General features: G+C 33.9%; 1 protein-coding gene and 1 non-coding gene across 3 annotated transcripts in view; one reads left to right on the top strand and one right to left on the bottom strand.

Annotated features, from left to right (window-relative positions):
• nrm (neuromusculin) overlaps window positions 1-22,205 on the bottom strand; it is a 380,564-nt gene that overhangs the window by 234,267 nt on the left and 124,092 nt on the right. The gene's annotated exons all lie outside the window — the stretch shown is intronic.
• Window positions 883-989, top strand: LOC141456611 (U6 spliceosomal RNA). Its single transcript, XR_012459893.1, has one exon. It is a non-coding gene; the product is annotated as a U6 spliceosomal RNA (small nuclear RNA).

Genomic DNA, 22,205 nt, shown 5'->3' with positions numbered 1-22,205 from the left:
CCTCTATGGCAAGGCAAAAATATATTCTTTGAACTTCTTTGCGTGAAGTTAAGTGCAATGAAGTTGTTCAAAATTGCGCATGAGTCTGCAGCCTCCCTAGCTGATGTGATGTAGCGTCGAAGTTTGAGCTTCTTTTCTCTTAGATTTGTTGCAACAGCAGAACTCATTTCGTTGTTCGAGACATAATAAGTGCTCATCTACAGCGGAAGTAGAAGGAAAATCCTCTATAATAATTAACGCCGGTTTGAGTTGTAGACGTCATTCAAAGGGTTAATTTTATTATAAACTAATAATTATAATAAACTCTTGTTAAGCAACAAATAAAATAGAAAACTTTAATATAATAAAATCAAAATAATTATTGTATTACGTCTGTAACAAGTTAAATAATTAAAATTAATTCCAGAATTCTCTCACATTTTGTTCATTAGGTAGCAAGAGTTTTACCAGTTTTTTTTAGTATTTAATTATTACCATCTTCATAAGGAGAAATTTTAGTTCGTTAAATACATGGATTTTTAAAAAGCTGGCTTAACGTTTTATACTTTAATGAATGCTTAATTAAATTTAACTAGAATGGCTCTGTGTTGAATTTGTATACTTACAGCTAGAACTCTTTTATTTAACATTAAACTTTAGTTTTTAACTGTAGAAATTGTTGAATTTTTAATGCAGAATGGAGATCAAATAAATAGCGCATTGTAGTAATATGATTAGCTCAGAAAATACTACAAGGAAGTAGAGATCTTGGGTACTTCGTTGTCTGTAACGACAGAAAGTGCCATCCGGACACCGTAGCTACCCCAGGATCGCAGGCAATGTGGAAGGGTATTGCCATTTCTTTTAGGGGGAGCAATCCGTTTTACAACAGAAGTACAAATTAATTTCATTCTCAGATTCCATCCATTAAGGGTGGAACGATACAGAGAAGATTAGCATCGCTTCTGCGCAAAGATGATACTCAAAATCGTGAAGCATTCCACCTTTTTTATCAAAAGCGTCACGGTAGCAGAGCGGTTAGAGGCGAGACCTGCAAAGTTAAAATGTATTGTGGTACTGGGTTCGATTCCCGGTCTTAGGCCTTGGATTTTATTTAATGGTTAATATAAGGAATTTATAGTAAAGTATGTTTGCTAGTTGCCTCCGTCCACGACACCTAATTGGTAATTGGACGAAAAGCTCGCCTGAAAAAATAGGCGATTACTTTATTTTTATTTGGCCGTTTTAAATTGTGGCCAATTTCTAAATGATAAGGGTACTGTAGGCAGCAGAATTGCCAACTTCACTGACGGTCAGACGCTCTAAGCAATGGGAGCAATGGATGCCGCAGAAGGCCCTGGCGCACACCACAATTGTGTAAGCCTAAGTTGGGTGCCGTAGCTAAAAGGCAGGTAAGAAGGCTTGCCAACCAGGGGATACTCCGCACCATTTTGCGGTATTTCTTAGAAAAATGACCGTGAGGCCGCCAGATTACAAGAAAGGAAATGTCTTCTGGAAGTGTGACTGAGATTAGTTACTCCAAATTATTTTTAAAATGGCCTAACAAGTCCAAGATCAATCAATCTCTTTTACTCCCCTAAACGGTATTGCCTCTTTAAGATTCCTATAATCTTTGGTGCCATCCAAGTGTCCTCACTCGCCTCCGTCCTAGAGTTCTTGATGTTACAGGATTGTCGGCACAAATGGGCCCACGGATGGCTTAGTGCTCATTTGAATTTCTTATGGAAGCTTCGATTCCAAATTAGATTCCGATTAAATTTGCAGGAAGGCCAGCAGTGAATTGATGCCAATTACTACTAGATACTGAAGAGATTTAATTTATGATAAATTCCAAAGAAAAACAATTATAGCCCAAGTTCACCTTCCGATTTTTATTCATGCACTCTTAGAAAACCTAAAGCTTGTTTTGTAACCTACCTTTTCTGTATTACAGTTAGCTACATTACGCTAAGTTAAAATTCAATTTATGTCACTTGTGATAAATGTAATGGCTTTTATCCACATGTGTGTAAAAGTACTGCTTTTGCATTTTTTCTTGTTAATTTATGTTCAGTTGTAGTATAACTTTTAACCCTTTTTACATTAGGATTAACTTAGAGTTGTGTATAATTTCTTTCTGCTTTACTTATTTTATTTTATTTTTTTAGTTAAGCATTTAAAATTGGAGGAGAGTTTTATCCAATGGCTACAACCTGGCTATTGAAGGTGTGAACAAAGAAAAGTTGTGTACGACTCTCACCAATTCTTGTACTTCAGGAGTTTAAACGTTTATATGGTAATTCTTGAGCAGAAGAGGTAAGAGCCCAGAGGCGGAATCATAGAGGGCAAGGTGGACATTATTGCAATATCCACCGGCCCACTCTTCAACATGAACACAGTTTGCCTTATATCCGCTCCGACAGTTCTACACCAAGGCATTCTACAAACTTATATAATAAGATACAGAAGTTACAGCCCATTTCTGTTGAAACACCACCCCTTAGTTGCTAGCACTGAAACTGTAGCTATGGCCCAAACTAGGGAAAGTGAGGAAGGAAAACCCTAAGGTCCGGAAAAGACAAAAGAGAAAAGACTTTTAGGTCTTTCAGAAAGATGAGGGAAGTAGTGGAGGAAGGAAAAGGATTAAAAGACGGTGAAATATTCGTACTTGGAAAGTATAAAAACCTTGAGGGGTTACAAAAAAAAATCTACCCTCATCCTTACTGACAATTTTAAATGTTTAAAGACAGCAAGGCTGGGCTAGGCAGGATAGGGACTAAGAAGGTAATAGATACATTACCTTCATCCCAAGGGATACGCAAATACATAACCATAAAAGTAAGAACGTTTTCCACTTTTTATTTGATTAAATTAATGCTAAGAAACCGGGCAAAATCACAGTATAGTTCCTACAAAGTTTTACACCAAACTTCTTTCGATAAACTTCAACTTTCAGCGTTAAGAGCACTCCAGAATAAGTGTTCTTTTTAATTTCTTTAAAAAAGAGGAAGTCCTTTGAGAAAGTGTAAGACTTTCGCTTTCAAACTGTACAATAAAGAAAATATATTAGCAATAAATGGCATTGATTAAAAAAAAATTATTAAACTCCAAATAAGTCAACTTAATTTATTTAATTTAATTTATTTATTAATTAATTAAGCCAGGGAAGGCTTTGCGGGACGCTTCATTTTATTAGCCCGGAGCCATATTTTGGGATCTCCAAGTGTCTTAAGACTGCAGCCATTAAACTATGTGGGCAGACTAGGTCTCAGGAGTGGTGGCCAGAGAATTAATCTGTCAAGGGCTATAAGGATGATTGTAGGCCTATTAACTGGCCACTGCAGGCTCAGAAAACACATACATCGCATGGGCCTGGCAGATGATAGCCTTTGCAGGTTCTTTCAGGAAGAAGAGTAAACAGCACTGCACGTGTTGTGTCAGTGTGAGGGGCTTGTATGGCTAAGGATGTTACTTCTCAGGGAGGAAAAACCAAGCCTGTGAGCTTTACCCAAGAGTCGCTCTTCAGAATTAAGAGTCTGATTAAACGGACGGGTCTGGAGGGCAAGCTTAAGAGCGGGGAAAACCACAATAAATCCAAAGGGGTCGCTATGGCGTAGGCCTTAAGGGGCGCCCTATTAGAATCTAATCTAAGTCAACTTAAATGAAAAAGTTGATCTTAAATTTCAAATAAAACTTGATCACATAGGAAAACACAGATTTCAGGGGGTTATTGTACCTTAATCAAGGGCCTCTGATAGTCAAGGTAAACGAACGATGTTGTTGGTAACTTAAACACGAAGTGCCCAGGAAGATTTGGGAAGGTTTGTCCAACTGAGGAGTCTTTACAGTGGTGGAAAGGAAACATCTCTTAACTTCCTATGTGGGACCAGGAAATCGAGAAGTAATTGCGAGTCGAGCACGACAGGTAATAACCGAAAGTTTGGGCTCACTGAGGTTAGATAGATGTCTGGTTATGCGAAAGAACCTCCTACCGGAGTTGTCGTTTTAATAGTAAGAAAGTGGTGGAATGACCTTCCTACGAGGATGAGGGTATAAGATCTGGCGAGTAAAGTGACAAGCGCGTAAAACTCAGGACCACTTAAAGTGATGAACCTTGATCTACTTGACCATTCAAGAGGATGGTAAAATAAACCTCTTGAACAATATTAGAGTTAGCAGTACATCAGGGAACTCAGTCTGCCACCAAAATTCAAATTTTAAGGCCTAGCTGTCGTTCGAAAATGAAAATTCGTAGTTTTCATATTTAATCTATGTAAGGTGCTGTCTTGGGACAATATGCTTTTCCATAAATAGGCCATCCAGCAATACTCCTACTAAATCCATTTTTTGGTCATAATAGGAATAATTTCGACGTAAATATCAAAAACTAACATGTTTTACAAATAAGTGTTTTAAATATTGAATGTTACAGTCACGCATACTTGTACTATGTCTATTGATAATTGATAAAATAATAAATGAAATAAGAATCGATCATATATCAAGTTCCCTTGAATAAAGTAAATAATTCATATATTAGGTAAGCTAACTTATCGGCACGCCTCACAACAATACCTTCTTCGTTTGCAATACCTTTCCTTGCATAGAATATCAAATAAGAATGCTTCTAGCTTTTTATTTCAACTATAATATACTTTTAATCAATAATATATTATAAAAGAAGGCTATTATTTGCTAATGGTCATTTGCAGAAAAATAATATTGAATAATAAAATTATTAATTCATATAAAATTAAAATAAATAACTAGTAGGAAGTAGTTATTATTTTTAAAGCCTTCGTTATTGGTTTTAAATAAAAAAAAAGTAGTTTATGAGTTTACAACAGACTTTTTCGACGTAGGGATGAAATTACGACATTTTTTTTGCTCGTTTACGTCTTTTAAGGACTTGATTTATATTTTCATAGTGCATGAGTACTAGTATTGTGCATTATTCTAAAATCTCAAAGAAAAGTATCAAATCTTTGAGGAAACAGTTTCATTTTTATTTAAATTAGAAAACAAACTTTTCTTTTTCTTAATTTGGAAATTTTTCTTTTTTATTAATCTACACGACTCTGTACATGTGCAGACGACACAGCCATATTAGCTTCAAGTGCACATCCTACATCAGCTTCATACAAGTTACAGACACATTTCTTTAAAATAGAATCCTGGGCAAAGAAGTGGCGGATTAAAATGAACCCACAGAAATGCCAGCATGCCACGTTTACTCTCCGGCGGGGCTCCTGTCCACCTGTCCTCTTCAACAGCAATCCTCTTCCTTGTACAGATCTGGTGCGCTACCTTGGGCTCTACATAGACAAACGACTCACGTGGAACCCACACACTAGACTTAAAAGACAAGCAATGACAAAACGTGCGAAACTACTTTACAGACTACTTGGACGACGCTTCAAATTGCCCACTGAACTCAAACGATTAATATACAGTACTATTCTGAAACCTATGTGAACTTACGGACTAGAGCTGTGGGGTTCAGTCAAACCTACATACATACGGGCAGTACAAACATTTCAGTCAAAACTCCTCCGACAGATAGCTGACGCTCCTTTCTACGGTGACTAACCTCACTCTTCACACCGACCTCAACATTCCCTTCATAGACCAACTCGCTAAGACTAAATATCAAAAATCTCCTTAACAAAAACTTACAGTTTAAAAAGTTAAGTATAAGGGTTGATTAAACGCCAAAAGGTACACAAATCAGCAAGTACCCAACATTTCATTAATACTTCATTGATATTATTTAAGTAATTTTACCGCATTAATTTTCATTAATATTTTTTAAGAATTTATTAGATGTCACATACCCTTATGCTGGCCATTTTCATCTACAAAATATTTGTTCAAGTAGCACACCATTTAACTTAGATTGACTGTAATATCTATTTATCTATAATAATCAAACTATTAATCACTGGTGAAAAAGAAAACGTTATAAAAAATAAAAAAATATGAGGCTAAAAAATTCATAAACTTTTTTAAAAATTGCTTACACCAACTTACATCAATGATTTTATTTATTTTTATTTTTAAATAAAAATCGTCGGTTTAAGTTCATTCTTCGATAAAGTAATTGTTATTTTATGAAGTAGTCAATCTGGCTTTATCGTAAATAATATAGTTTTCTTCAATTACATTCTCCATCTAGGTGTTCTTCCCACAATGTTGTGTATATGTAATATAAAATAAATAAGATATGCATATTTTTAGGACAGCTAATTATTCCAGTATTTTACCATAAGTAAAATTAGGGGAACTAAATTAAATTACAATTGAGAAATGAATAATTGTTGTTGAATAATCTACTTGTTATTAACTGTGTGTTATTTGTCCTCACGAATATTTCGGTAAGACGAATTCAAGACTGAAATATTGCTTTAAATCCTCCGTGATTCAAATTTAAACAGTAGCCGGCTCTAAATTTGTCTTTTTCTAATTTAACATGCATGTATATGTGACAACTTCAGAATCAGAAGAATAATTTGGAATAGAGTTAAAATAAAGTACCTATTTATACGAAGATATAATATACATTTTATCACAATTATAACTATTATGAATGAACTGGCCAGCATAAGGGTATGTGACATCTAATAAATTCTTAAAAAATATTAATGAAAATTAATGCGGTAAAATTACTTAAATAATATCAATGAAGTATTAATGAAATGTTGGGTACTTGCTGATTTGTGTACCTTTTGGCGTTTAATCAACCCTTATACTTAACTTTTTAAACTGTAAGTTTTTGTTAAGGAGATTTTTGTACCTTTTGGACAGATTTTCCTTTTTGTCTATTAGCAAAGTTACATATCTGCTTTACAGATTGGATTTTTTTAAAATTTGGAATAAGCTATTCTATCATTATAACCTGATAAGGTGTTAAATCGGAACCGTAACTACCACTGGAGAGATCTTTTTAAAGAATGGTTATAGTTGCGGTCCCCAAACCATCCTCAATAACAATTTTTTTGAGAAAGCCTTTTTATATAAAATAGGAAGGTATTTGTACGTAAATAGCAAAATTAAACTGCGATTTCAGTACTTCCTTTTAAGAGGAGCAAGAAAAATAAACTGCGATTACAGTACTTCTTTCTAAAAGGCAAAGATTTTGAATCGAACGACAATTCATTGATGTAAATCGGTTCACTCATTGATAATTTTAACGATTGCAGTACTTCCTCTTAGTAGATGTAAGAGCATGATGGCACTTCACAGCCACGTAGAGGAGCTTTAATCACTTCTTCGTGCTAAATTTTATCAAAATCGGGTTAAGCTTTGTAGAAATATTGGTAATAATAGTTTTAGAAAGGGCCTTATTTGGGTGGGGCAAACTCCCCTCCTTATGAGGCATAGCGTCGAGACTTTTAAAGTACAAATCTGTACAAAATTTCGATTCATTCATGAAAATCGGTTCACGTGTCGATAATTTGAAACGATTGCTATACTTCCCCTTAATAAGTGTAAGAGCAGATCGTCGCTTTATTGTTAGGTAGGGGAGCCCTAACCCTATCATCCTACCAAATTTTATCAAAATAGGGCCAAGATTTACAGAGTAATTAGTAATAATAATTTTGGAGGGGGCCTTACATAAAGGGGGCTAACTCCTCTCCCATTCGATGTACAGGGCCGAGACCCCCAAAAGGCACATCTACATAAAGTTCCGAATCGAATGACACCTCATTCATGAAAATCGGTTCACGCGTTTAGGCGCTACGTTGTTTACAAAAAAGGTAACAAGAACAACAACAAGAACAACAAGAAGAAGAAGAACAAGAACAAGAACATTTTTTGAAAAAGCCGTTTTTGCTCATTTTCGGCAACTTTTTTCTCGAAACCTATTAGATCTGGGTGGTTGCAAAAAAATTATAGTTATAAAGGAGAATTTGGAGTAAGATTTAAAGAAAATTTGGGAATTTTATCTTTTATAGAAAAATAGAAAAAAATTGTCAAAGTTGGGTGTTTTTCAACGTTACACTTTTTCGTGCAGTTTTTGATGGTCAACCCTTATACAACTGTCCTACCGGACAGTTTTAATTCCATACTGCTCTCTCTACTAACTCAAATCCTCTTGTACAATCTCTCGCCTATTCTAACATCCCAAACACTCCTCGCCGACTGAATCGCCAGTGGCCCCGCGACTTCATTACAGTCTGAAGAACTAATCTCTCCTCTCTCCCACTCATATTCTCCTCCGCACATTCTCCTCTCTCCTATAGAGAGTGCTGCTACCGTTGGGTAGCTTCTCTCCTCCTGCTCTTCCCGCACCAGTTCATTTCATTCACCTCCTATTTACTTATTGTATATGTTTATACAGATTGTAAATTACAAAATAAAAATAAAAAAGTTGAATTATAGTAACGATTTACATTAGAGCACGGAGTTAATCAAAATAACTTTTGAAATAAATCATTTATTACTAATGGCCCAAAAATGTTTGTCATTTAATGGTGTTAATGGTCTTTATTATTTGGGAAATTTATTATAAATAGTTTGGTGCTTTGACACTTGAATTAATCGATTTGTGCAATGAACGGCTCAAACTATCTTTCATTATTCTGTGTTTTTTGGGTAATGCTTGAGCACAGAAAAAGTGACAAACAGATAGAATATTTTGTAAAAACACTGTTTCTTGTAAAGAAGTACTCCCGACGTATTTTCGACAAAATCTTAAAATAGAAAAAATATAACGATTGCAATAATTCCCCTTGCGAGTGAATAAGAGAAATTAACACTAACACTAATAAAAACTTGATGAAGATTAAATTTAATGAAAATTAATTTCTAATAACACTGAATTCAATGAAAATTAGCATTTATTTTACAATTATTTCAAAATTGTTATTTTTTCAATTAAAAACTAAGTTATTAGAAAAATTTACTGCCAAGAATCCAAAAAAACAAAATAAAGTTTCACATTCCCGCTGTTTTTGTTTCATAAGGGCTGATGTACACACACACTGGCCTGGCCACCATTTTCTGAAAACCACCCGTTCAGACCCAATGAGACCGCAATTCGGATATTTCCATTTAATAATTTAATATAGTAAAGTCTGACACGATTGCCATACTTCCTCTTTTAGAGAAACTAATAATACAAGATTCACAAAATTGACAGTATATCGTGCAAAATATGACAGTTTCAATTTAACAGTTTCTCATACAGTTGTATAACAATGATGACTGTTACTATGCCAGATAGATCTCTCAGGTGTGCCAATCAAATGTCTACCTGGGTGTATATATATTATTTCAAAACTCTCTGGGTAGAATTTCGTGTTATCTATTTTAGAATATCATTGTGTATACAGTTATAAACTGACAAATCAGTTTACAGCTAAATAGGCCATTGACATAGGTCGCCCACCGATGTCAAATATACTGCCGTCTACCATCACAGATTCTGCCAAGAAATGAGATAAATCTGGGAGTATTTCCAGAATTTTTTGCGCTAATTTATTTATATTAAATTGTTTGTGACGTCAGTAACGTCGGAATCAAAATCGCTCATGTCTACTGCTTCATTTAATAAGGAAAGCCGCTAACTGTTGGGTGCTTCTTCCATAGGCTCTATGATTTTTACTAAATAAGGCTTCGAGCTGTTTCCCAACAAAATGAGGAAAAACTGGAGCCTATAATATCAAACTACAAGTCAATTTTTGCTGTTTCTATAGACTGCGTTCCTAATATATTTGCTACTTCTGAATCAGTTTTAGGTACTGGCTACCTTGTTAATGCAGAAGAATGGATAGTGTAAATACCCATCTCTTTGTGTCCTCTTCGATAATGTCATTCTGGACAATCGCCAGCCTCTAAGCCACCAGCTAATTCCACTGATCTCAATTAAAGAACAAAAAATTGCGATGTACGCAAGAACATCCACTTGGTAGCTGAAAGGAATATTTGGGGATAGGTAAGTTTCTGGAACATTCCACTGTTTGGTTAAATCCTCTTGGCCAATGGTGGTACGCCGAACCAACTTGTACCCAGTTGGACAATTAGTTCGCTTATCTTAATGTTTGATGTAAACGACGTTAGTAAATATATATAGAGCAGCAAATTTGAGGACCCCTAGAATTATTTTTTTATTTTTTCAAATATTCAACTCATACATGCGAAAAATATTTTTCAAATTTAAGGGAATTGCAAAAAATTGCAAAGACGGCCATACCCCTTTCTCTTAATTATGTAAGAGAAAATAGGAAAAAAAATATATAAATAAATAAAATGAAAATTACATCCTGTAATTAACATTTGGCTGGATAATAATTTTACTTTATTTTCTACAGACTGAAAGTAAAAATAGAGCTGCCAGGAAAGAAGAACTGTCAACTTAGCCCCGGTAACAAGAGCTCGCTAGCCAACTCTTCAAATATGGAATAGAGTGTTAGTTGAACTTATAAAGCGCAGAGCTCATTAAGCACACGGCTCTCTTCTCCTCTAGCTCTTACTCCTCTACTAATTCAAGCTCGAAAGCACTTTCAACATGCGAAACACGAGGGAGAAAGAAAGACAGAGAAAGATACGATCCAGTAATTAAATTTTTCTGCGCTGAAAAGCATGTGCGCCAAACTTTAGACTGAGTTAATTTTTTATTCTTCTGCTATTTTTATTCCATTCCGCTTCCCACTTTAAAACCGTATTATTAAATAAATAATAATAAATTTATGAACATTCTTGTTCAAATATTTCTCTAAGGTTTTTTTCTTCTTTTTTTTAATGCAAAAATACCAAAAATTAACCATTTCAGCCTTAAAATATTTCAGAAAAAACCAAACAAGCGTTAATATGTTTCTGAAATCAGCTCTTATATAAAATTAGTTCGACATTCAATAAGGTCACCGAATTTTTGAAAAGATTATTACTTTTATGTAAAGTTAAAAACTTTTTTTCCTTTAAATATACACTGAGCGGCAAAAAAAGTGGCCACCGTTAATAGTTATTTATTTAACAAGTGCGGAAAGTAGTACTTTTCCGTCACACAAGGCAGGGTTTGCACGCACAAGCCAGCGAAGAGAGGCGAGTGCAAGTGCAAATTGCCAAGTGTAAGGAAAATACTTTACACTCGAGTTAAATATTATATTTTTTATCTGCAACCATTAGGGTTATTAACTAAAAAAAAAAAAAAAAAACTAAACAGGATTCACTAGAATCCATTTTAAATTTCTATAAGGTAACACATCCTTTGACAAGTCCTTCCTTCCTACGTGCTAACTCTCTCTGGAACTCCTTGCCTTCATCTGTCCGCCATGCTCCTACCCTATCCATCTTTAAATCCCGTCTATTCAGTTATCTACTTTCTATCCAGCTTCCTCCGAAATTCTAATTGTTTTAATTTATTTCCTTAATTTCTGCTGTTATTTTTATTTTCACTTTTTGTAAATACTTATTTATTTATTTAATTTCTGTTTAATCACAGGCCAAACTGTTAAGGCCTCTATTTGTTCCTGTATTTATTCTTAGGGGACAATTGTCCCAGAATAATAAATTTCTTTTCTATTTCTATTTCTAAAACCTTTTTAACTGTTATAATTAAAAATATCTAATTATTTATTAAAGTATTATTTTTATTTCTATATTCCTTTCAATTTTTATTTTATTTTTTAATATTCGTTTTTTAATTATTTAGATAAAATAAATTTAAATAAGCTTATTAAAGTTTTACAGAAAATATTTATGTTAATAACAAAACTTCTTATGTCAAGGAAGCACAATAAAGTTTTTCCACTCACTAGTGCGGACTAGTGACACTAATGGGAATTTTTCTCCACTAGTGAGGTAAATGTGGGCATTACACAGCTGATTTTAATTGAGTAATGAGAACATTCCTACATGGTTGCAGAAAAAAGAAATGTATTTAACCATTCGTTATTGCAAAAATAAAATATTTTTAGCATGCATTATTGTTAAACGTATGGTAGCTTGAAGAAATGTTAAGGAAATTCAAAATAGGGAAATAAAGAATATGGAAAAACAAAAAACAAAAATAGCACAAACAAATCACTAGTACACCGTTTGTTTTTGTAAACTTAGATCTCTAATCCTTAAATTCACAGAGATGTGGTTTGGGCCAAGATTAATTTGAAGCTCAGAGTGAATTAATTTTTATAGAGGGGGTCTCTACAACAGCTGCTAAGATACATAGACGACATTCTTTAGGAGGCTGTGGTCCCATTCGTACCATTAAACACGATAATGCACAGCCTGATTCAGCAATGATTGTTTCCCGCTACCTGGAAAACGCTTCAATCCGATGTTTAGAGTGGCCAGCATGTAGTCCAGATCTAAAGCCTATTGAAAATCTATGGAATGAGTTGTAAAGACGAATTAAGAGACGTCCAACACTAGCAGATTCGCTTCAGGAGTTAAGGGTTGCCTAACGGGAGAATATGAAAATATCAGAAATTATTCAAAATCCTATTAGGTCAATACCCCGTCGAATGCAAGCCCTAATAAACGCAAGAGGCGGAAACACACCCTATTAATTGGAAAATTAACATTTTGTTAATTTCAAAGTACTTAATAATTTTTTTTTTTAATTACCACTTGTTATTATTTACTTTGAATATTCTTTATTGTACAAAAGTTAAACTTTTTTACAATACTTTGAATATTCCTAAGTATGTTATTTATTCTAAAAGTATGTGGAGACGTTAATAGCAAATTGATTGGAAATCAGAACACATACTGAAGGGTGGCCACTTTTTGGGCCTCTCAATGTATGTAACATATTTATTAGCTTCTGAAAAAATTTCTTATTTATTTATCTCTTAAGTTCTCTAATTTAAAATAAACCTTACAGGAAAAGAAGTGGATTAAAACAATACAATGACAATTTACAAAATTGGTAATTGAAAGAAATGAATAGAGTTTTCAAAGAATTTGAAAGTTTCAAGTTGAGAAGTATCAAATACTGAATTATGTGTATATTTATACATCGCTTATTTTAAATAAGTTAATAGATTTGTATTATTACTCTGTACAAGTAATGAAGAAAGCAATCAAATTGCCGAAACGCTGTTGAACAAAAAATGACAGAAGAAAATTTAGAATCTCCCGTCTTTCTTCATTCATTAAAAAATAGAACTGTATCTCATTTCTGGAAGCATTATGGGAAATTTAAATGTAATTTAAACAAAAAAAAAATTGTATTTACTATTTCCTGCATTTCTGGCAAGAAGTTGAAATATCTTATTTAGATATCTCTGCTAAGTTAACATTAGCAGTCCCTCCAAGTTGTTCTGTTATATTAAACCATGATGCACATAAATGTGATAAGTTGAAAGAACTTTTTATTTTCTTTGTTTTATATTAAAATGTAGATTTACCTCGATAGAAGCTACCCAGTTAAAATAACCGCTCTATACCACAAGCACAAAAGGGGTGACTTAGCTTTTATGACCCCCAAAAGCAAGGGCAAATGAAGATAAAATAGTGGGAAGTGAATTTCAGAATTTTATGGCATTTAAGATGTATATAGAAGGGGCGTAGGAATCACCATGCTTCCAAAATTGCATCCTAACGAGACAGCGTAGCGGAAGTTTAGATATATAAAGGAAGGCCTCCATTAAAGTGGGCGCAGTGATACCAAAACCCGTAAACAGAACGATGTTCCCCAGGGTGTCGTCAGTAGATGGTCGAGCAGGGCTTGGCGCAATTCTACACTTTAATCAATCATTACCCGTCCCTTTCAGCTACACCTCCTGCACCATGAAGCCAGCATGTTTCTCGTCTTAAAGGAGCTCCTCTACTTCTTATCCTTTAAATAAGTAGCTGTCATATGCCTCGGCTTGATGTATTGGACGAGGCCATCAGGTTTTTGATACCTGTCTAACTTCTCTTCATCAACAGATCTGCACAGCTTCTCTTTAGCAGGTTATAGTCTTCTATCTTTTCCAAAAGCCCCTTTTACAATACTCCCCTCGAACAGAATGCATTAGTGATAAACTTTGTAAGACAGTAGAACGTTTGAAGAAAGAATTAAAATTTAAAGAGCTATAAGTAACTACATGCAAATTTTAAGGAGCTCTATTTAAATAAATACCAGTCGGTAAATTACTTTTAGGACTAATTTTTAAATTATTATTGTACTAAACTTAGGGTTTACAAAGCTTTGGAATTGCTCATTAAGAAAACATTCGAATTAAGTAAATAATCAGAAATCATACCTACATTTTAAAAAAAATACCTTTACTATTGCATTGAATTTCTGAAAAATAAACATTTTCTAAAAGACTTCTGTTAAAGTAACTAGTTTTTCTAAACTAGTACCTGAGTCAAACTAGATATTTTGAAGAAGTAAGGTGTTCGTGGCGATAGGCCCCAAAAATGTATTAAACACTGCATTGCCATTGCTCGAACTTAGTTATTGCCAATGAGGAGGAGTCTTATTGACTCTATAATTTATTTTTAGATTTTTGTACATTGATTTCAATTTTAACAATAAAATTTGCATTAAAGGATGAGAAAGAATAGGAATTAAGAACGAAAAAAAACAAATTTTGCCCACAAATCGGCTTTAACATTTCACGCAGAAGGAATTAACTTCAACTTAGGATCGCAGTAATTTCACTATTTTCTAGAGCCCTGATTGGCTGCCTTCTGATCAGGCACTTTTTCATTTTTTTAAATTACATTCACTATTTTTTCTATTACTGTGCGCTATTGACACGGATCGGAAATTACCCAATTCGCTGCTAGTTTTTGCTGCAATTCGGACAGAAAATCAATTCTAGAAAGAGGCTTTCTTTTTGTGCCTTGATACTTTCTATGAAAATTATGTAAATTTATCGAATAAGCATTTAGGCAATAATCTGGAGTCAAGATAATAACAGAAAATCTACTTATATTGCCAATCAGGAGTCGAAATGACTCCGATATATATTTACGATTTACGTGTAATGCCAATCTGGAGTCAAAATGACTCTTATGATTCAAGTAAACTAATCTGCAAAAAGAAACTAAGAATTCCATGGTCTTCAGCTCGTGGCTATCAAATGGTGAGAGAGTGGGGATAGCTTATCTAAGAGCATTTCGGGGATAGCTATGAGATGTGGGGAAACCGAGCCATTCCTATTTTTTTTGGAGTCAACTTGACTCCGGATTGGCTAATGAAGCTTTTATATTGTAATATATAAATGTGTACAAATATATTTATAATAACAATATATACAACATCTGCAAGTATTCATACCGGATATGGTTTTTCAACAAAATAGCGGCAAGTTAACTTCAAAGTCTAATTACAAGGTTCCGTCCAAAGAATAGAAAAAACTTCTACCGTGCGTGACGTGTCTTTGGTTTACAAACAAGATTCAGAGAAATAGTATTAAACCACTAAATTCAATCAATAAACCACTTTCAACCAAATTAAATATTTTGTTTACTCGCAATAAGCTACTTTTCATTTAAATGAACGTTACAAACAACTTAGACTTCTGAAAATGTGGTTAGATTCGCTTTACGGGATAATATCAACGATTTTATCAGTAGTGGCACGCATGTTTGTATTGGTTCTATTAGTTTTCGTTTTGTGTAGTTTCATAGAAAGGTTGTGAAATAAATTTAGCGACATAGCCTTTAAGTTTTTGGATTCTCAATGTTAGATAAAAACAAATAAGCTATACTACCTTTAACCATGTTTATAATTCTGTGGTTTGGTGCAAGAAGTGCCAAAGTCAGAAAAATCTGAGTAAAAAATCTGTTTTGATATATTAACCATCCAAATTTTTCTTGCAAGGAGTGCCGAAGTCAATTTCAAAGTAGTAACTGAGTTACTAAAACGTACTAGTGCCAATGTCAAAATTTGGCATCAATATTTTCCCCCCTCCAGGTAAACCAAAGAGGACGAACACTTGTAATCCTTTTTTTGACATTGGCACTTCTCGCACCTAGCGACAGAATTATTTTACAGAATTTTTAAAATACACACACACACACACGATCCGCATATTCGACTTTTCAACGCACATGGAAAATAGAAAATTATCTTTAAACAAGAAATATTTACTCAACATGAAATTTCCCTCTGAAAAATCTAATTAGTGTGAAATATTAGCACTCAGAAGTGACAGCATCACCTACCTTTTTCTAAGATGGTATGCTCCAACGCCGTAGGGTAGGAGCAAAGCAATTGGTATTTCACCACAATGAGCTCTTAAATCTATTTTATTGTAACTTTAACGCTCCCAAAAATCATTGATCGTGATATAAATTTGCCTTTCCAGAGACTTACTCTCAGCAAAAGTGCTCTGAAAGTGCATCTAACAAGCGCATGTTCAGGAGGCAGCGTTGCCCAGGAAACGCTGCAAAATGCTGAATTGAGCAAAAGCACTTTTTGTGCTGCAAAATAGTAGCAAAAAAATTATGAAATGAATGAATGAAAGATGCATAGAGGTCAGCCTGGAAACAGAAATCAACGCCACTAATTAGAACAAAAATTATATGGATATCATAGAAAATTTTATTACTCTTTAACGAAAGTATAATTATAATTAAAATCAATGAAGCTGAAAATATGAAGCTTCTTTTATGTACAAGAAATGTATAATTTGAAACAAAAAAGAAAAAATGGATTCAAACAAAGTAGATAGAAGAAAATAAATTGTTGGATGACCTAAGAGTGGAAGTAATTTGTATTCTGTTGTGGCGACAGCGAAGATATGTGCAAAATGTGCTCTTGGTAGTTAAGTGAATACCGTCTGCACGAACTCTGTGCAATCCGTCCCACAAACTGGTGGCTTTTCCCCCAAACCTTTTATTTATTTACCGTACTAGGAAATAACAGATGCAAATGTGGTTGAAAACCAGAAGTAACTCAAAGACATCTCAACTAACCACATATGAATATCAACTAAGCACAGGTTCACCTATGTAATAGTCCAAGAAAGTGAACTATCACACGATATGTTACATGTTTGTATATGAATGTATTAATAAATCTTCGACTATTCAGTTAATATTTAATTAAGATATGATTATGTTTTGTCTTCTGCGATTGATATTATTCGATAACAGCTAACACTGATGAAGAGAAGCTAGCGAACATTATTGTGACACACATTGTGCCTCAACGTTTACTTCACATTAAATCCTACAAGATGCAGGTGAAAACATGATGTAAAGGTGTTACACACCTATATCTCATCTTCTAATTCATTTACCTCTTTTGAAATTTGAAATGAAATTAAAGTTTTCTTTTAATAAGTCTTCAATCAATTTTAAATTGCCCAAGAAATTCCCAAACTTTCGCACCAACATTTTTAATTCGTCCTCATTTGCATTCCAATCTTTTGGACATTTTCTATGATTCGAGTATTCATAAATCTAAAAGATAAAGTATTTTATCTTCCAACTTTCCATTGCCTCATCAGGATTCTTCCAATTCTGGGCGAGACTCTCGAAGAATACTTCTGACTAAACATCTTTCAGAAACCACTTCAATTATGTAAAATCTCTAAGTTTTATTTAGATTAGATTCAACTAGGACGGCCTCAAGGCCTACACCACTGCGACCCCTTGGGATCTATTGTGGCTCCCCCACTCTAAAGCTCACCTTCCAGACCCGTCCTTTTGATCAGACTCTTAATTCTGGAGTAAAGCTCACAGGCCTTGGTTTTTCCTCTCTGAGGAAAGCCATACGAGCCCCTCACACTGACACAACACGTGCAGTGCCGTTTCCTCCTCCTCCTAACAGAACCAACAAAGGCTATCATCTGCCAGTCCCATGCAATGCATGTGTTTTCTGAGACTGCAGTGGCCAGTTAATAGGCCTACAATTATCCTTATAGCCCCACGCGGGCCTTGACGGATTAATTCTGCAGGCAGCTATGGCGAATAGCCCATAATGAACTCCTTCGCCTGTCTCTGCCTAGTGGTGGCCAACCACCACTCTTGAGACCTACTCTGCACCCAGTCTTAAGGCACTTGGAGACCCCGAAACAAGGCTTCGTCGATTATTTAACACTCGATTTGGCTTAAGATCTTTCTTATAACATAGTGATAATAGTCACTATCGCATCCTCCATCAACTCAAAACTTACTGACCAGATGTCTTCGATTGTATTGTAGATGTCAACGCTATGGTGAATGTTTCCCAATGTCTGACATTATTAAAATCTTCCTTTACAGAAAGTTAACGTGGTAACTCTGTAATAACCATCAAATCTTTTTTGACGTTCATTACAATTACATTGGTTTAGTACCACTTTTTTCTATAAAATATAAGCCTAAAAGACAGTTAACGAGTTGATAACGACATTAATCTAATTTCTATGGCATGTACAGCCCATCTTGCAAAGTTCTGTCCAAAATCACTTTACTCTCTTCTGTGTCAGCCAATCAAACGTTCTCCATCGTGAAAGGAATTTAAACCTACCACTTTAAAATTCACTGGTTGTCTATATAATGTATTCAATCTTACTTTATAAACTTCTAGTTTGTGCGTAAGAACATATATTTCTTACACTGATCATAACGTTTTCTTCGCCATCAATGTTGCAACTTCTTTCTACAATTGTTTTCACTAGAGATTCCAAGCTTCCACTAACCATTAACTCTGTCTCTCTCGTACATTCTCCTAGGAAACCCAAAACATTGATTATAGTTCTGAAGATCCAGTTATTTTATAGCTGCCTGATGGTATACTTCCAATGGATTTCAGAAAACCATTCCAAAAGTCAACTTATGTAAAACATTTATTTAAAAACAATACTATTTTTCAATTTTATCCCGGAATATCTGTTTTAAGAAAAAGAATTTCATTAAAATTTGCTCGTTTTCTCACTTTTTCATTTACAGAAATATTAATATTATTTTAATTTACAAATTTAAAAGCCTTGTCTGTAATCTAAATATTTAAATGTGTAGAATTACATAATTATTAAATATGTAAATGTGACTAAAAAAAATTGGAAAAATGAGTAAAAAAGCAGTTGGATAGAACTGTAATCCAACACCTTAATAAATAAAAAGCGCAATAAAAAAAAATCAATGCAAACTTAATCAATGAAATAGTCAGCTAGACAACTCAACTAGACAAACAATCTTATTGTCATTGGACTTGTGCAATAATATTAATTGAGAAATATTTGGAAAAAGCAATAACCCTCAAAGTACAGCAAAAAATGGATAATTTTAAAAAGAAGAACTGATCTGCTCTTCTCTATTTAATCACAGATTAATTTCTTTCCCAGATATTAATAACTAGTACCCCTTAAAAATAATTATATTGGCCTTAAAGTAGAATTAATATCTCATTAGGTTTATAAATTCAATTATAGGCACTATGTACTATAAAATAACACGCAAGAAGTTAATTTCATGTCGATATTGTGTTTACTTAAGCAAATTTGCGCTAACTTAATGTAAATATAAAGCGAAGTTCGAAATTGGAACAACTTTCGATTTGTTGATATTTTCAATTTACACTCAAATGATAGAAAGTAATTAAAATTTTCTAGTTAATAAATTACCGCTGTAATTAACGCAACTATTCAAATTTTGAAAGAAAAAATAAGTTTTGGCAAGTGACCATTGGGAAGTGTGGACGGATGTTTTTTTGCGTCCTAATGAGTGGCTGGTTGAATTCTCCCTTCTTGAAGCAATTACAGTACGGGAATCCCTTTGTGGTTTTATCCCCTTAGTAAGAACGGAAACTAAAAGGGAAAACCCTCTCTAAATCTTAACAACTGTTTCTTTGCATTGAATCAGTTTAGATTCTGAGTTAAGAGATTAAGATTTACACCAAAAAACTTAAGATCTTAGATGAAATAAAGAAGTAACTCAATCTGTACAACCCCTCTAGAAGTTTTGATTACATAAGATGTAGTATCCTTCCTAGAGTTCAATTATAACATACAGGGTGACCATGGTTACATGCTCCACCCACTTTTTTTTAAAACGGTAAGAAATTTCGAAAAAATAAAAAACACGTATTTAATCATTTTTAGTCTAGTTTATTTTCAGTGATTGACCCATTTTTTTAAACCCCTGTATCTCGAGATACAGCATCCAACTTTTGTTTTTCAAATGGAACGTTATATTTTTTGTTGCATATTTTTGTAGTATTTGAGCTCATAAAAACAACAAAAAACTTTTTTTCGAAATCGGTAAGGTTTTTCAAAAGTTATGGTAATTTAAAATATGAAAAACAAATTCCAGTTTACTGTCAAAATTACGTTATTTTTTTTAAAAGAATCTATTCAAACTGGGCACAACCAACGGATAGGCAAGCCAAAACTCTGGACTCCCACGCTTTGCTTGTAGCAGCACTTATGGTGGCGAAGTCAAGATCTAGGCAGACGTTTCAGATCATCGACTGAAGCCACGGGATTAAGGATACTTTACACTTAATGTTTTTAGGTATCCCCACAAAAAATAGTCTATTTGGGTTAAGTCCGGAGATCGAGGAGGCCATTGGATGGGACAATGAGTCCCTAAGCACTTTTAATGGAAATTTCTGTCCGGGTAACCTCGAACAACTCTCGCTTTATGTGCCGGGCAACCATCTTGTTGAAAAATACATATCTAGCCGACGTTGTAGATGAACATCTTCAAGCAGAACTGGCAAAATGTCTCTTAAAAAAAAGTTAGATACCTTTCACCAGTTAAGTTCTCTCTGTAGAAGTATGGGCCGATTAGTTGATTTCCTAAAACTCCACACCAAATGTTTGTAGAAAAAACAACCTGAACGTCGAATACTTCTAGCCTGCCTAGATCTTGACTTCGCCACCGTAAGTGCTGCTACAAGCAAAGCGTGGGAGTCCAGAGTTTTGGCTTGTCTATTCGTTGGTTGTGCCCAGTTTGAATAGATTTTTTTAAAAAAATAACGTAATTTTGACAGTAAACTGAAATTTGTTTTTCATATTTTAAATACCCATAACTTTTGAAAAACCTAACCGATTTCAAAAAACTTTTTTCGTTGTTTTTAGGAGATCAAATACTACAAAAATATGCAACAAAAAATATAACGTTCCATTTGAAAAACAAAAGTTGGATGCTGTATCTCGAGATATAAGGGTTTAAAAAAATGGGTCAATCATTGAAAATAAACTAGACTAAAAATGATTAAATACGTGTTTTTTATTTTTTCGAAATTTCCCGCCGTTAAAAAAAAAGTGGGTGGAGCATATAACTCTGGTCATCCTGTATTTGTTGATATTCCTTAATACAGTGGAGTCTCGGTTATCCGTCATGACCGAGACCGGACACGTGACGGATAGTCGAATAGACGGATAATGGAAAAAAACAGGAAAATTTCCAGATTCTTTTGTTTAACGTGTATAAAACTTTGTATTAACTGGTATACATATTTTATACGTTTGTACGCTTAAGCCTTAAAGGTCAGGTATCTTTCATTATTCAATTCATTCTATTGTGTATTAAAATTAATGAATACAATGTCTGCGACATCTAATCGGTTTTGTGGGCGGTTTTGTTTTTGGTTGATCTTTTCAGGAAAAAACCCACAAACTGTCGAATGATGGACACGAGTATCTACCTAAAAGGCAAAGGAAAAAATCTCATAAGAAAATATTCACACTCTGCGTTGAATGTATTTGCTTTTATGTACCGTATCAAATGGGGTAAACCACAGATTTTTTTTTTTAAGACAAAAGAACTCATTTTTTTTTAAGGCTAAAGAACTCTTTAAAATTTCTGTACACTTAAAATAAATTTTTAAAAAGTTTTCTTTTTAAAATATTTTTTTTAAATTTTTAAATACTGAGGACAGTGGCGGTTAATTGGAATAGACGGATAAAAGGGTGACGGATAACCGAGACTCCACTGTATTAGTTCAGAGAATTCATTATTAGTACTATTATTCGACACCAATCCCTAAATTCTACTCAACTAAAATAAAAGTTTGAAAGAATGGAGACCTCCCTTTTTCTTACACAAAATCTAGAGAAAAAAAAATACTGGGTAATTGAATAATCACCTTGTTTTTCGGGTATCCCCAAAGGAAATAGTCCATAGGTGTCAAATCCGGTGAGAGAGGTGTCACTGAATCGCCCCCCATGTCGATATAACACGCCTATCAAATTGCCTATCGAGAAATCTCTTTACATGCCTGATGGTGTTATTCTGGAAGCACCGAAAAAAATTTACAAAGTAAATTTGGATTCCTAACAAAAAACTAAGGGAACACGTATTTTTTAGTTTTTTTTCTAGCTATCTTAGTTTCCGAGAAAAAGTCGTTA

Source organism: Rhodnius prolixus, unplaced genomic scaffold (assembly GCF_049639745.1).
Source record: "Rhodnius prolixus isolate KJV_2025 unplaced genomic scaffold, Rpr scaffold_4, whole genome shotgun sequence".
Classification (NCBI taxonomy): Eukaryota; Metazoa; Arthropoda; class Insecta; order Hemiptera; family Reduviidae; genus Rhodnius; species Rhodnius prolixus.
Note: the sequence above shows the minus strand (reverse complement) of the source record. Positions and strands in the feature narration are given on the sequence as shown.